Genomic DNA, 12,592 nt, shown 5'->3' on the forward strand with positions numbered 1-12,592 from the left:
TTTTACTCGTATAACTATCTTCAGATCAGCGATGTGAGATCTCGCAAATTGGGCTAACATTTTGTGAAATGGTACAGTGACCAAACAGCTTTTCAGCGCATGTATTTAAATTAAGACCAATTGTTAGGAAGACTAAGGCAGTGTTCCAAAATGCGTTCTTGCGCTCTGCGTCCTCCCGTTCTTACAAGAACATACCTATAAGAACACTTGAAATATCACACTGGCAAGAATGCAAGAACGCAGAGCGGTTAAAAACGTTTCAATTTAAAAAGCACATTAGCATCACCACTGTACTGACCTCTGACGTGTCAACAAACGAATGGTGCAGGCAGCGTTCGAGCATAGGGGCAACAAAAAAATGTAGGTAAGTTTACAGTTCATTACTGCCTCCAAATAATTCGTATCAAGATTACAGTGTGTTATCTAGCTTTAAGTGCTGGAAGAGATCATTTTAAATCGAAGCATGGGCAGTCCATGACCCCTCCTCTCTTTGGCAAAGACAGGTTATGTCTCTGTACTTAATATGGCCTGCCAAGGTACTCATCACCTGATGAATTTTCATTGTCCCCATCACAGCTGTCAAAAACAAATTCCAACTGATGCCTCTTTTGAATGGCTTGGTGGAAAGAAGGAAGAAGTTCCCCTTTTTGTTTATATTGGGTTGCTGGTCCATCGCTAATTCAGTTTGGGGTACTTCACCATCTCCAGAATGGGATCCAAGTGTGCCTAGATGGCTGGCAGGTCATGTCTCCTTGAAGGGGAGAGAGAGCAGAAGGCTCTAGGTGACTGTGCTCCTGCATACAAGACTCCAGTGTGGAGGGTCGCTTGTTGGTGGGATCCGCCGAAATGCACAAACTGGACCTCATTTGTGTATTTACACACGTAGTTTTCGCTGAAGTCCACGTGGATTAGACATTCATGGTCCTTCAGGCTCTCCCTCAGGTCCCTGTAGGCCTTGTATTGCCAACAAATGTTAAAGAGGTGCCATTTAAACTTCGTTAGTTGCTCTTGGAATTCGTTAACGCCTTGCTTACACTCTGGTGTTACTCTCTCTCTTTTCTTCCACTGGAACGAGCACAGGTCCCCATTCATTGATGCTCTTCTCTTCTAGAAGCCTAGAGCTTTTCGAGCTAGCCTCTGCAGTCTGTATTTCTTAATGTTCCATAGGTGGCTTTTGCCAGCATCTGCTTTTCTCTCTCTTCATGTGGCCTGGTATTTTTGTCTTAATTCTTCCACTACAGTTGCATGTAACAGCAGTTTCCTGCGTGTGGAGAGATGGATAGGGTGTCTAAGCATTTGTGTGCGAGATTTGTTTTTTCCGATCGTTTTTTCCTTTTCTTTTGTCTTGTGCCGTTGCATTCTCTTCTTGTACAAGTCTTTTTGCTTTTTCCAAGGCAGCTTGCAGTCTTTTAACTTCTTTCAAGAGCATTCGCTTGTTTCTGTCTTTCTGGAGTTGATCTTCTCGACTTTGTCTGAAATAGAGTAAAACAGTACACACACACTTTTTCACCACTATGTTGTGGGGATGTTTCTCTTCAGCGGGGACTGGGCAATTGGTCAGGATTGAAGGGAAAATGATGCTGCCAAGTACACCCAAATTCAAGGACAACCTGCGTCCCCCTGCTAGACAGCTGCAGATGGGCAGGTCATTCACCTTCCAACACGACAACGATCCTAAACATACCGCCAAAAGAACAAGGCAGTGGCTTAAGGATAGACAGGTGAATGTCCTTGAGTGGCCAAGTCAGAGCCCTGACTTAAATCCGATAGAAAATCTGTGGATGGACTTGAAGAGAGCAGTCCATCGCCGCTCACCACGGAATTTGACTGAACTCCAACAATTCTGTAAGGAAGAATGGGCAAATATTCTCCAATCTAGGTGTGCAAAGCTAGTAGAGACATATCCAAACAGATTGGCTGTAATTGCAGCAAAAGGTGGCTCTACAAAGTATTAAATCAAGGGACTGATGACTTATGTTATTCTTGTTTTTATTTTTTTAATAAATTTTCCGAACTGTCGCCTTTTTTTTTAAATTTAGTTTGATGTCGTATGGCTAAATTTGTACATAAAGCTGGAAAAAGTTTTGTTTTGATTTCAGGCTATATGACAAATATAGTAACTATTTCAAAGGGTTATGATGACTTTCTATAGGCACTGTAAAACAAGTTTTGAAATTATAAAATGTAATTCTTTTTCTTAATAAAGTAGCCTAACAGAGTGGAACTTTAAGGTTGTGACAAACAGGTTGACATTATAAAACTTGGGGAAAAAAAGATAACACAGTTCATACTTACTTCAGTTGGCTCAGTTGAATTCCCTCCAAAGGAAATGTAGTCATTTCCTGAACATTGTCATGGGAAGGGTAGGCTATTTTCTTAAAGCAGAAAAAGTACAAACTAACAGGGTGGAAAATTATTTCGGGGACACAGTAAATCACTTTTTTTTTTTTTTTTTTTCCCATTAAAAATAAACATGATTAGAAAGGTTTGAACTTGGTCTATAAAATGTAGAGCAAATAATTTGAGTTTTATTATTTAATAACTAACATTTCTTGTAAAAGTTGCCAATTTGTGCTGGGGACATGGTTACCAAATGTGTACCAAATACAAAGTGGTTAAAATACAAAGTAATACCTTTAAGACACTTTTCTTTGTTATTTATATGATATGGAAGACCTAAATTATTTATTCTATAATTGTTCTATTCTTTTAGAATAAACATTTTAAATCAAATATGAAGTAGGATTTCCTGGGGACATTTAAAAGGCACTGGATTTACCCTGACATCTCAAAGCTACGTACTGGCATGTGAAGTGACATAGCTACCACGTTATTACACCAATTGCAACTGGCAGGCTATAAAATGATGTACACATGATCAAATAACCTATACCAAAAAGGGCTGTGGTATTATGGTTGATTTTGAATGACACAAATTGCATGAATGTCCCAAGTCTATGGGCATCTCCCCAGGCAGTGAGGGTTGAAATTTGGACAGTCATGACGATCAGAAAAAGCTGCTTCCTTGCCAGGGTTCCGATAAGATTACCAGTGAAACTTTGCGAGCGAGCTAACTGAACCTAGCTACTATCACAGGCATTGGAGGATGTGTATTATGTAATCATTGGCATTTTTATGGATTATTTTTTGACACAACATGCATGACTTTTGCCATCAGGTTTATGATACACTCACCCTACACTTTATTAGGAACACCTGTACACCTTCTCATGGTGGAGGTGGTGTAATGGTGTGGGCAATGTTTTCTTTGCACACTTTGGGCCTGTTAATACCAATCAGTCATCGCTTGAATGCCACAGCCTATTTGAGTATTGTTGCTGACCATGTGCATCCCTTCATGGCCACAATTTACCCATCTTCTAATGGCTACTTCCAGCATGATAATGCACCATGTCACAAAGCAAAAGTCATCTCAAACTGGTTTCATGAACATGACAATGAGTTCAGTGTTCTTCAGTGGCCTTCCCAGTCACCGGATCTGAATCCAATAGAACACCTTTGGGATGTGGTAGAACGGGAGATTCACAGCTTGAAAGCGCACCTCTGCAAGAATTGTCATGTCATCATGGACCAGAATCTCAAAGGAATGTTTCCAACATCTTGTGGAATCAATGCCACAAACAATTGAAGCTGTTTTGAGAGCAAAGGGAGGCCCTACCCCAGGCATATCCAAAGTCTGGCCAATCACGGCCCGCGGTCAGATTTCACACGGCCCGCAGCTTCGGTTTTATAATGTATTCTTTATGGCCCGCTAGGACTGTCAAACAGAATAAATAAATCCTAAAAGGTTCAAAATACAATTTCGCCTTTCACCGCATGGTGAACTCTAACTATATGGCTCTGTGACCTTGCTGTGAACACTTCTCGCTAGTTTCTGCCATGGCGCCAGTAAATAAAAAGAGGAAAGTTGACAGTGAGAGCCGACGCTTCCAGGAGAGATGGGAATTACAATATGTTTTCACTGAAAATCGGAGCAATTGTGTTTGTCTAATTTGTCAAGAGACTGTTACCATGTTTAAGGAATTCAATGTAAAGAGACACTACCAGACAACATGCTAACGCATACGACAAGCTAACAAGGAGTTAGCGCGCTGAAAAAGTGAAGCAACTCCAAGCTGCTTTGGCCTCACAACAGCGACTCTTCACGCGGGCCTGTGAGTCAAATGAAAACGTCACCAAAGCAAGCTACGAAGTGGCCATGTTAATGGCCAAATATGGCAAACCTTTCACAGAGGGTACGTTTATCAAAGACTGTGTCATGAAAATGGTGGAGAACATTTGCCCCGAGAAGAAGCAAGAATTTGCTAATGTTTGCCTGGCTCGTAACACTGTGGCACGGAGAATAGAGGACATATCATCAGATATTCAGAGACAATTGGGGGACAGGGGAGTGACTTTTGATTATTTCTCATTAGCCTGCGATAAAAGCACAGATGCATCTGACACTGCGCAGCTACTGATTTTTTTGAGAGGAGTTGACGATTACATGAACATAACAGAGGAGCTGCTTGATCTCCAAAGCCTAAAAGGCCAAACAAGAAGAACGGATTTATTCGTTTCTGTTTGTACAGCTGTTGACGATATGAAATGAATTTGCATTTGATGGAAGGAAATAAGTATTTGATCCCCAAGCAAAACATGACTTAGTACTTGGTGGAGAAACCCTTGTTGGCAAGCACAGAAGTCAGATGTTTCTTGTAGTTGGTCACCAGGTTTGCACACATCTCAGGAGGGATTTTGGTCCACTCCTCTTTACAGATCCTCTCCAAATCCTGAAGGTTTCAAGGCTTTTGCTTGGCAACTCGAAGCTTCAGCTCCCTCCACAAATTTTCTACAGGATTAAGGTCTGGAGACTAGCTAGGCCACTCCATGACCTTAGTGTGCTTCTTCTTGAGCCACTCCTTTGTTGCCTTGGCCGTATGGTTTGGGTCATTGTCATGCTGGAAGACCCATCCACGACCCATCCTCAGTGCTCTGGCTGAGGGAAGGAGGTTCTCGTCCAAGATGTTACGGTACATGGCCCCGTCCATTGGCCCCTCAATGCAGTGAAGTCGTCCTGTACCCTTAGCAGAGAAACAACCCCAAAGCATAATGTTTCCACCTCCGTGTTTGACGGTGGGGATGGTGTTCTTGGGATTGTAGCATTCAGCATTTCTCTCCCTCCAAACACAAAGAGTCGAATTTATGCCAAAGAGTTCAATTTTGGTCTCATCTGACCACATCAGATTCTCCCAAGCCTTCTATGAATCATTTAGGTGTTCATTGGCAAACTTCAGATGGGCCTGTACATGTGCCTTCTTGAGCAGGGGGACCTTGCGGGCACTGCAGGATTTCAATCCGTTACGGTGTAGTGTGTTACCAATGGTTTTCTTGGTGACTGTGGTCCCAGCTGCCTTGAGATCATTACCAAGCTCCTCCCGTGTAGTTCTGGGCTGATCCCTCACCCTTCTCATGATCATCCTTACCCCACGAGGCAAGATGTTGCATGGAGCTCCAGGCCGAGGGCGATTGATGGTTATTTTGTATTTCTTCCATTTTCTAATAATTGCACCAACAGTTGTCTCCTTCTCACCAAGCTTCTTGCTGATGGTCTTGTAGCCCATTCCAGCCTTGTGCAGGTCTACAACTCTTACCCTGATGTCCTTTGAATGTTATTTGGTCTTGCCCATGGTGGTGGAGAGGTTGGAATGGAAGAGATTGATTCTATTGACAGGTGTCTTTTATACCCATAACAAGCAGAGATTAGGAGTACTTTTCCTAAAGTGACAGGACTAATCTGTGTGCCTCATGGGCATATAACCGGTCTGTATGAGCCAGAATTCTTGCTGGTTTGTAGGGGATCAAATACTTATTTCCTTCGAGCAAATGAATTTATAACTTTGTGTTTTTTCTGGACTTCTTTGTTGATATTCTGTCTCTATTTGTTAAAATAAAAGTACCATAAAAATTATAGACCGCTCATTTCTTTGTAATCGGGCAAACTAACAAAATCAGCAGGGGATCAAATAATTATTTCCCCCACTGTACATATACATATTTGTGTGAGCAGACGTTCTGTCATGAACTTAAACAAGAACTGCTTGAGGTCAAGACTAAGTGACTTCCACCTACGTGACATTTTACACATCTCAACCACTGCCCTCAAACCAGACCTGGCCTGTGTACTGAAATCCAGATCTCATTGTCACCCTTCTCATAAGTTACCTGTTTCTTGGTCAATCTGAAATTCTGAGTGTTTTGAATGGTAACATCTGCCACTATAAACAGTGAAAAGCCAAAAGCACAGTTATAAATATATACACTTGGACTTATAGTGCCATAAGTCCAAGTGCATATATTTATAACTGTATTAAACTTTTGAATAGGTTTGCCTGCTGGTGTTATGTACCTGTAGATGTGACACAAAATATTACTTTCTGAATGATCTTGTGAAAGACGAGAGCAAGAGTCATATGTTTTAAACTTAAATGTTAACAGACTTTGCATTACTCATAATAAGTCATGTTTAAAATGAACATGAGGTTAAGATTTTTATCAACTAAATGGAAGTTTAAGGTGTTCCATACAGTTTGTTCTGTTATCTGACTCCAGATGTGAAAGAAAGGCAGATTATTATTATTTTTTTTTTGATTTGTTCACGCCTGAGTGGCTTACATTTGGTTCCATTGCAATAAAAAAAATGATAATTGTGACAATGAAAATAAAATTGTTATAGAAGAGTGCATTTGTATGTAACTTTTATTGTTAAAAAAAATGTCAGAAGGGACCATTGGCCCCCCGGGCATCTTCACATTATCAAATCTGGCCCTCTTTAAAAAAAAAAGTTTGGACACCCCTGCCCTACCCAGTATTAGTATATTAGTATCTGCACTTTGCATAGTTGGCCTGAGCACTGTTATCTAGTGTTTCAGTTAATCTACACCCCAGCCATTGATTTCAGTGTATTCTGCGTAGTTGTCTAATGTTGGTGGGGTATATTCTGTTCAATAACATATTGAGGATTTCTTGATTACAAATATTTAACCTTGATAATGTTACTCACCCATTACTAAAATGTATATTAGGTTGAATTGAATCTGTCGCAAGCTGCTATTTTACACCTATTTAAAGTGTTTTAATAAACACACATTACTATGCAATAAGTCCCAATTTAGTTAAGTCAATTTCTGATATTATAGATTGGACACGATGTATGAAATTTCACTTTACCAATAGAATGTCTCTTGTCTCCTGGTAAAAATTGACCCTATACAGGAGTCCTGCTTCCAGCCCTCCTTCTAATGGGTTAAATCCTCAGTCTAAAGGGTCTTACCCTACTAGATTTCAAAAGATATACTTAGGCTGGTGTCGAATCGATTCACCCTGTTAACTGTCTACTTCCCACAGTTTCCCCTGCTGCAGCTTAATACTATGCTCTGTAAGTGACCTACAAATCAGAACTCAGCATATGAAATGGCCCCAATGGTTAACGACGGCTCTATTCTTATGAGTGCCAGTTGGTGTGGTTGCAGGAATTTGATTTATAGATGAGGACAATTCATCTAGAGGAGATATTTCAATAAAGTGACTAGAATAACCATTCAAATCCTAGGATGTAATATGCACTGTGTAAGGAGGATGACGTATCATCTTAGGTGACAATTATTATATTATGTATAAATCTAATAAAACTTTTCCTTGGTATGCAGGGTTGTTCTTTATTCAAACATTAAGTGTTACAGCATGGCAATACAATATATCATTAAAGTGATTTAATAAAAAATAAGAAAAAGTAATTAACGTAAATCCACGGGGTAAAAAATAAATCGAAGAAATTAACGAAAGTTTAAAGTAAACAAACGAAAATAAAAGATACTAAAGTAATTAAAGTAAGAAAATAAATCCAAGAATTGAGAGTAAAAGTAAATATATGTAGGAGTAATGAAGTACTAAAGTAAATATAAATCCACGGGGTAAAGAAATTAACGAAATACAAGAAATTAAATCTTTCCCTATCCGTTTAACTAAGTATACATTTAGATTGGCTCCATCCAGCATAGACTGTGTGCTATAAATTCCCCGGTCCACCCGATATGATGACCGCGCCCTTAGCCGAAAGACTTCGCTGACGCTCGATCTCCAGTCCAAGTAATAAGAACAAAAATACTTTTTTCTGTTAGTTTTGTAAAAACCGACAAAAAGTGACTAAAGGAAAACCATGGGGTAAAAAATAAATCGCAGAAATTAAACGAAAAGGTAAAGTAATTAACCGAAAATAAAAGATACTAAAGCAATTAAAGTAAAAAAAAAAGAAACCAAAGAAATTAGAGTAAAAGTAAATATCTAGGAGTAACGAAATACTAAAGTAAATATAAATCCACGGGGTAAAAGAAATCAAAGAAATTAACGAAATATCAAAGTAAAAACGATATTACGGTAATTTAGAGTAAATAGAAAGTAAATAGATATGAGTGAAGAAGTTAACGAAATTAAAAGTAAATAATACAAAAAAATACTAATAGATATCAAATTAATCAAAGTAAAAATAAGAGAAGTAAGTCTTACCCTATATGTCCCTAATCTGTCTAACTTCGTATACATTTAGAGAGGCTCCATCCACAATGGCCGCTGCCGAAATACTCTCGATTCCTCTATCAGCCCATCTGATTTCTCTGGAATAGCACCGTACCTCAGCCGAGGGATTTCGATAGCCCACCTCCCCGTACAAGTGAAGTGGACACTCAATTTCGGATTATCACTTCGCTTCCGGTTTCTCCCTAGCAAACTTTTTTGACTGCCGCTTTTCATCCTATTTCTTAATCATTGTTAGGATTGACCATTGGTTCGATTTTCTTTTTACTTTATAGTATTGTCTTTTTTCTTTACCAACCGAGTGGATTACGGAGAGCTGTTATTGCTGTCTATGGAATGACAACAACGGCCTGCTGCGTTAGCCTCCGAGGCTAAAAACAGACATCGGCTGTCACCAAGAAAACACGACCCTGCCTGCTGCCTTCTGAGGGTCTAAATTATTCGATTCAACACCGCAGTGGGCTCCATTCTCGGAGCCCTCGCCTGTAAGTACCCTGTCTTCCCCTTTTTAGAGCCTCCTATTCGACTAACCCTAACCCTATTCCATTCTCGGAGAACTTGCGTGCATGGCCGTAGCCAGCTATGAGGTCACCGAGGTCCGGACCTCGGGAAAAAAAACACAAAAAAATTAACACGCTATATAACTGATTTTTTTTTTTTATTCGAACATTTTACCGAGGTCCGACCTCATAGCTGGCTCCGGCCATGTTAACTGTATAATCAGTCCCTTTATTCACTGGCTGGCTTTATTCATGCGGCATGAAAAGAACCAAAGGAATTACATTTGAATTCGTGTTTGCTCTCAGTAGACTGTAGCAGCACGGCCGTTTGCTATATTTTAATAATAATTGCATGCATTAATTCCAACCCTTCATTCTAAATTATTATTACATTATTATTAAGCAAAACATGTGATGTAATCAATAAGGTCTAATCAACCTCCCTAATCCCTCCTCCCACAGAAAACAAGTCAGACAGAACATTGAGAGAGACCAGTAAGAGAAGAACAATGCCAAAAAGATCACAGCAGAATACGTCAGATTTATTTGTAAAACTAAACCAGAAGAAACCAAAGAAAAGTGACCACGAGGATAGGGAGGATATAGTAGAGCAGGACAGACAGAAGCACGGAAGAGAATATAGTATACACTTTGTGACAAAGTGATGACGTCACATAAATGTAATCATCGAAAATAATACTTGAAAATTATAAGTCCCGCCCCCTTTGGGGGCGGATGTGGTGTGCTGTTGATGCTGGTCCAATGAGACGTGGGGGGAGAGGCTAAAGGTGTTCTGGTGTTTGTCGGAACTTGACATTTTTATGAGGCTGTGGTCACCCCCGTAGGATGTAGATCCGTGAGAATGGAATGTATGGATTAGGGGAGGGGAGGGGAGGGTAGGGGATGTGGAGGGGGCCCCCATGGGGGGCCCTGAACTGCCTGAAGAACCATAGGGGGTTCAGCTAAAGTTTGTCACTGATAAGGGGTGTTGGGAAGGGTGTTTATTGACCCATGAGACGTGGGTGTGAGGCTAAGGTGTTCTGGTGTTTGTCGGAACTTGACATTTTTATGAGGATATGGTCACCCCCGTGCGCTATAGAACCGTGAGAATGGATTGGATGGATTAGATCGGGTCCTGGGGGGCCCTGAACTGTCTGAAGAACCACCGGGGTTCAGCTGAAGTTTGTCACTGATAAGGGCTGTGGGATGGGTGGTGATGACTTTATGCTGCATACATGCATCTATGTCAACATTGCATATGAGGCTTAAAATAGAAGTTCAATACTGAGGGTTAAAATGTGCAATTAAATTCTACCTCTTGTTACCTGTTCAAGTGTTATGGTAACATCACACTGCTGGTCATTTCCTCATAATTACACGTGATATATCTATCTGATAGGCATCGCTTGAGTCTTGCATTGAGGTTCAACATTTTTCAACGTTTGCCATGTGGGACAGTGAACCTGCATTCTGTAATCCTAGTTTTTGTAAGCTATCCTGAAGCATGTTCTAAATGTTTTTTCAAGAAAAAAGTGGCTTGAAAGTCTTGGGATCTTTAGCATTGAGCTGTAAGACCAAATTGTTAGGAAAGTATTTGTTGGTCGTACAAAGCTTTTGGCTTTTTCCTTTTTTTTCTACATGCCAATGGAACAGCATTTTTTGTATTTCATCCAATATGTTCGCAAGTAACATGTCAGTAAAGAAAAGGGTAATGAAAGTCATAGCAGCTCACCACCAAAAATCTGAATTTGACTATGGGTATTGTCTCTTATTTTAACCCTTGGCTTGACATTTTAAATGTACAACATGTACCGCTATATTCCCATAGACACATATAGAGTTCATGAAAAGTATCACTAATTTGGATCGTTATCTCACAATTTGTTATTTAGGTCGATTTTTAGGATAGAACTTGAGTTGATGGTATTATTGTGGGAACTCAAATCAGTCACTCAGCTTTTTCTATTGGCTACCCTCATCAATGCAGAATATGTGCTTGGCCAATGAAATGTGAATGTTCTCGTTTCAGTACGCTGAACGCTTCATCTTTCACTCCACCGTTTCCTAAATCATTTTACCTCATATCCTTTGTTCATCCTAAATTTGTTTCTAATACTGCTTATTCATGTTTTAAGTTACCTATTTATACCAGCACCTTAGATTACCAGACCTGTACAACATTTGATAACAATGTTATTTTTGCACTAAAATAAAATGACTTTTGGAGCTATTGCTTGAGTTGAGTCTAGTGTGTTTCAGATGGTTGGACGTTCAGATTGTTCTGTTTTAGAGAGGAGAGGTGATGAGGGCAGGTGGATGTTCATCATGAAGCTTACTTTGTTTAATACCAGGCTAGTTTGTCTGGTGAGACCACACCAACTCATTGCATAGCTTGTTAACCAACTGGTCCCGGATACACGTAATGTACGTGCACTACTAATTCAGAAATTCATTTTTACACCCATTGGTCGAGAGGGATACTAACTAGCCAACTAGCATGCAGTGGGTGATATTACAGAGAATAATGCCTTTAATGTTTTATTACAGAAATAACTGCCAATAGGTTGTCATTGAATCTCCCCCCATAAAATGTTGCTGTTCATTAGTTATGATCTCAGTTTTGAGCTATGGTGAAGCGTAACAGTGCATATGCAAAACATTGTGAAACTGACATTTATTTTGACTTTTGTTGGACATTCAATATATAGGCTAGGCTATATCTTACTGGTTGTTTGTAGTCTGTCTGTCTATCTCTAGGGTGTGGAAAGTATCCAGCAAATTGGTTCTTTGATGAATATGTGTAGGCCTAGTACTTGTTTCTGTGGTCACCGAAACTACAGCATTTATAGAGAAGTCAAGATGCAAAAATGCATCATGGAATGTTGCCACTGGCCATGCAGGTAGAACTAGTTACATATCAGGATGTAGTTGAATTATCTGTCAACCTGTACATTTTTCATCGTTAGGGGACACAGTTTATCTGAAGCTAATCTATTTCCAGTGAATGGATATGTTCATGGGTGTGTGTGTTGTCATTCCAATGAGGGATAAGTGCTTAATTTGAGAGTGACCTGAACAATAGCAAGCCCAGGATGTAAATAATGAAATCACATTTAAATCATACATGCACCATTTCTAGTCTAGTACTTGCATAAAAACTAGGCTTAAGGGTGCCCTCTGATCAGATCTTGACAGTTTTTAGGGAAAAGGCACATTTAATTGCGAAAGAGTATGGTTATGAGGGGTCTGTTTTGTTTAACTAAATGGCATATCATCATGGATATCATAGACCAATTCAGCTCACCAGTAGACACATTTCACGTGCCTCTGTTGCTTGAATGCAACAATTGAATTGGATTCAATTGGATTGTCTGTTGATCTTTTTTCATCATGCTTAATCGAGTTGTTGGGAGTGTTTTAGAGATTGTTCAACGTCGTCATTGCTCGGCTTTACCCTTTGTTGGTTTGTATGACTTCTTCAACTGGTCCCTACATGGATG

Source organism: Argentina silus (genome assembly GCF_951799395.1).
Source record: "Argentina silus genome assembly, chromosome: Y".
Taxonomy (NCBI): domain Eukaryota; kingdom Metazoa; phylum Chordata; class Actinopteri; order Argentiniformes; family Argentinidae; genus Argentina; species Argentina silus.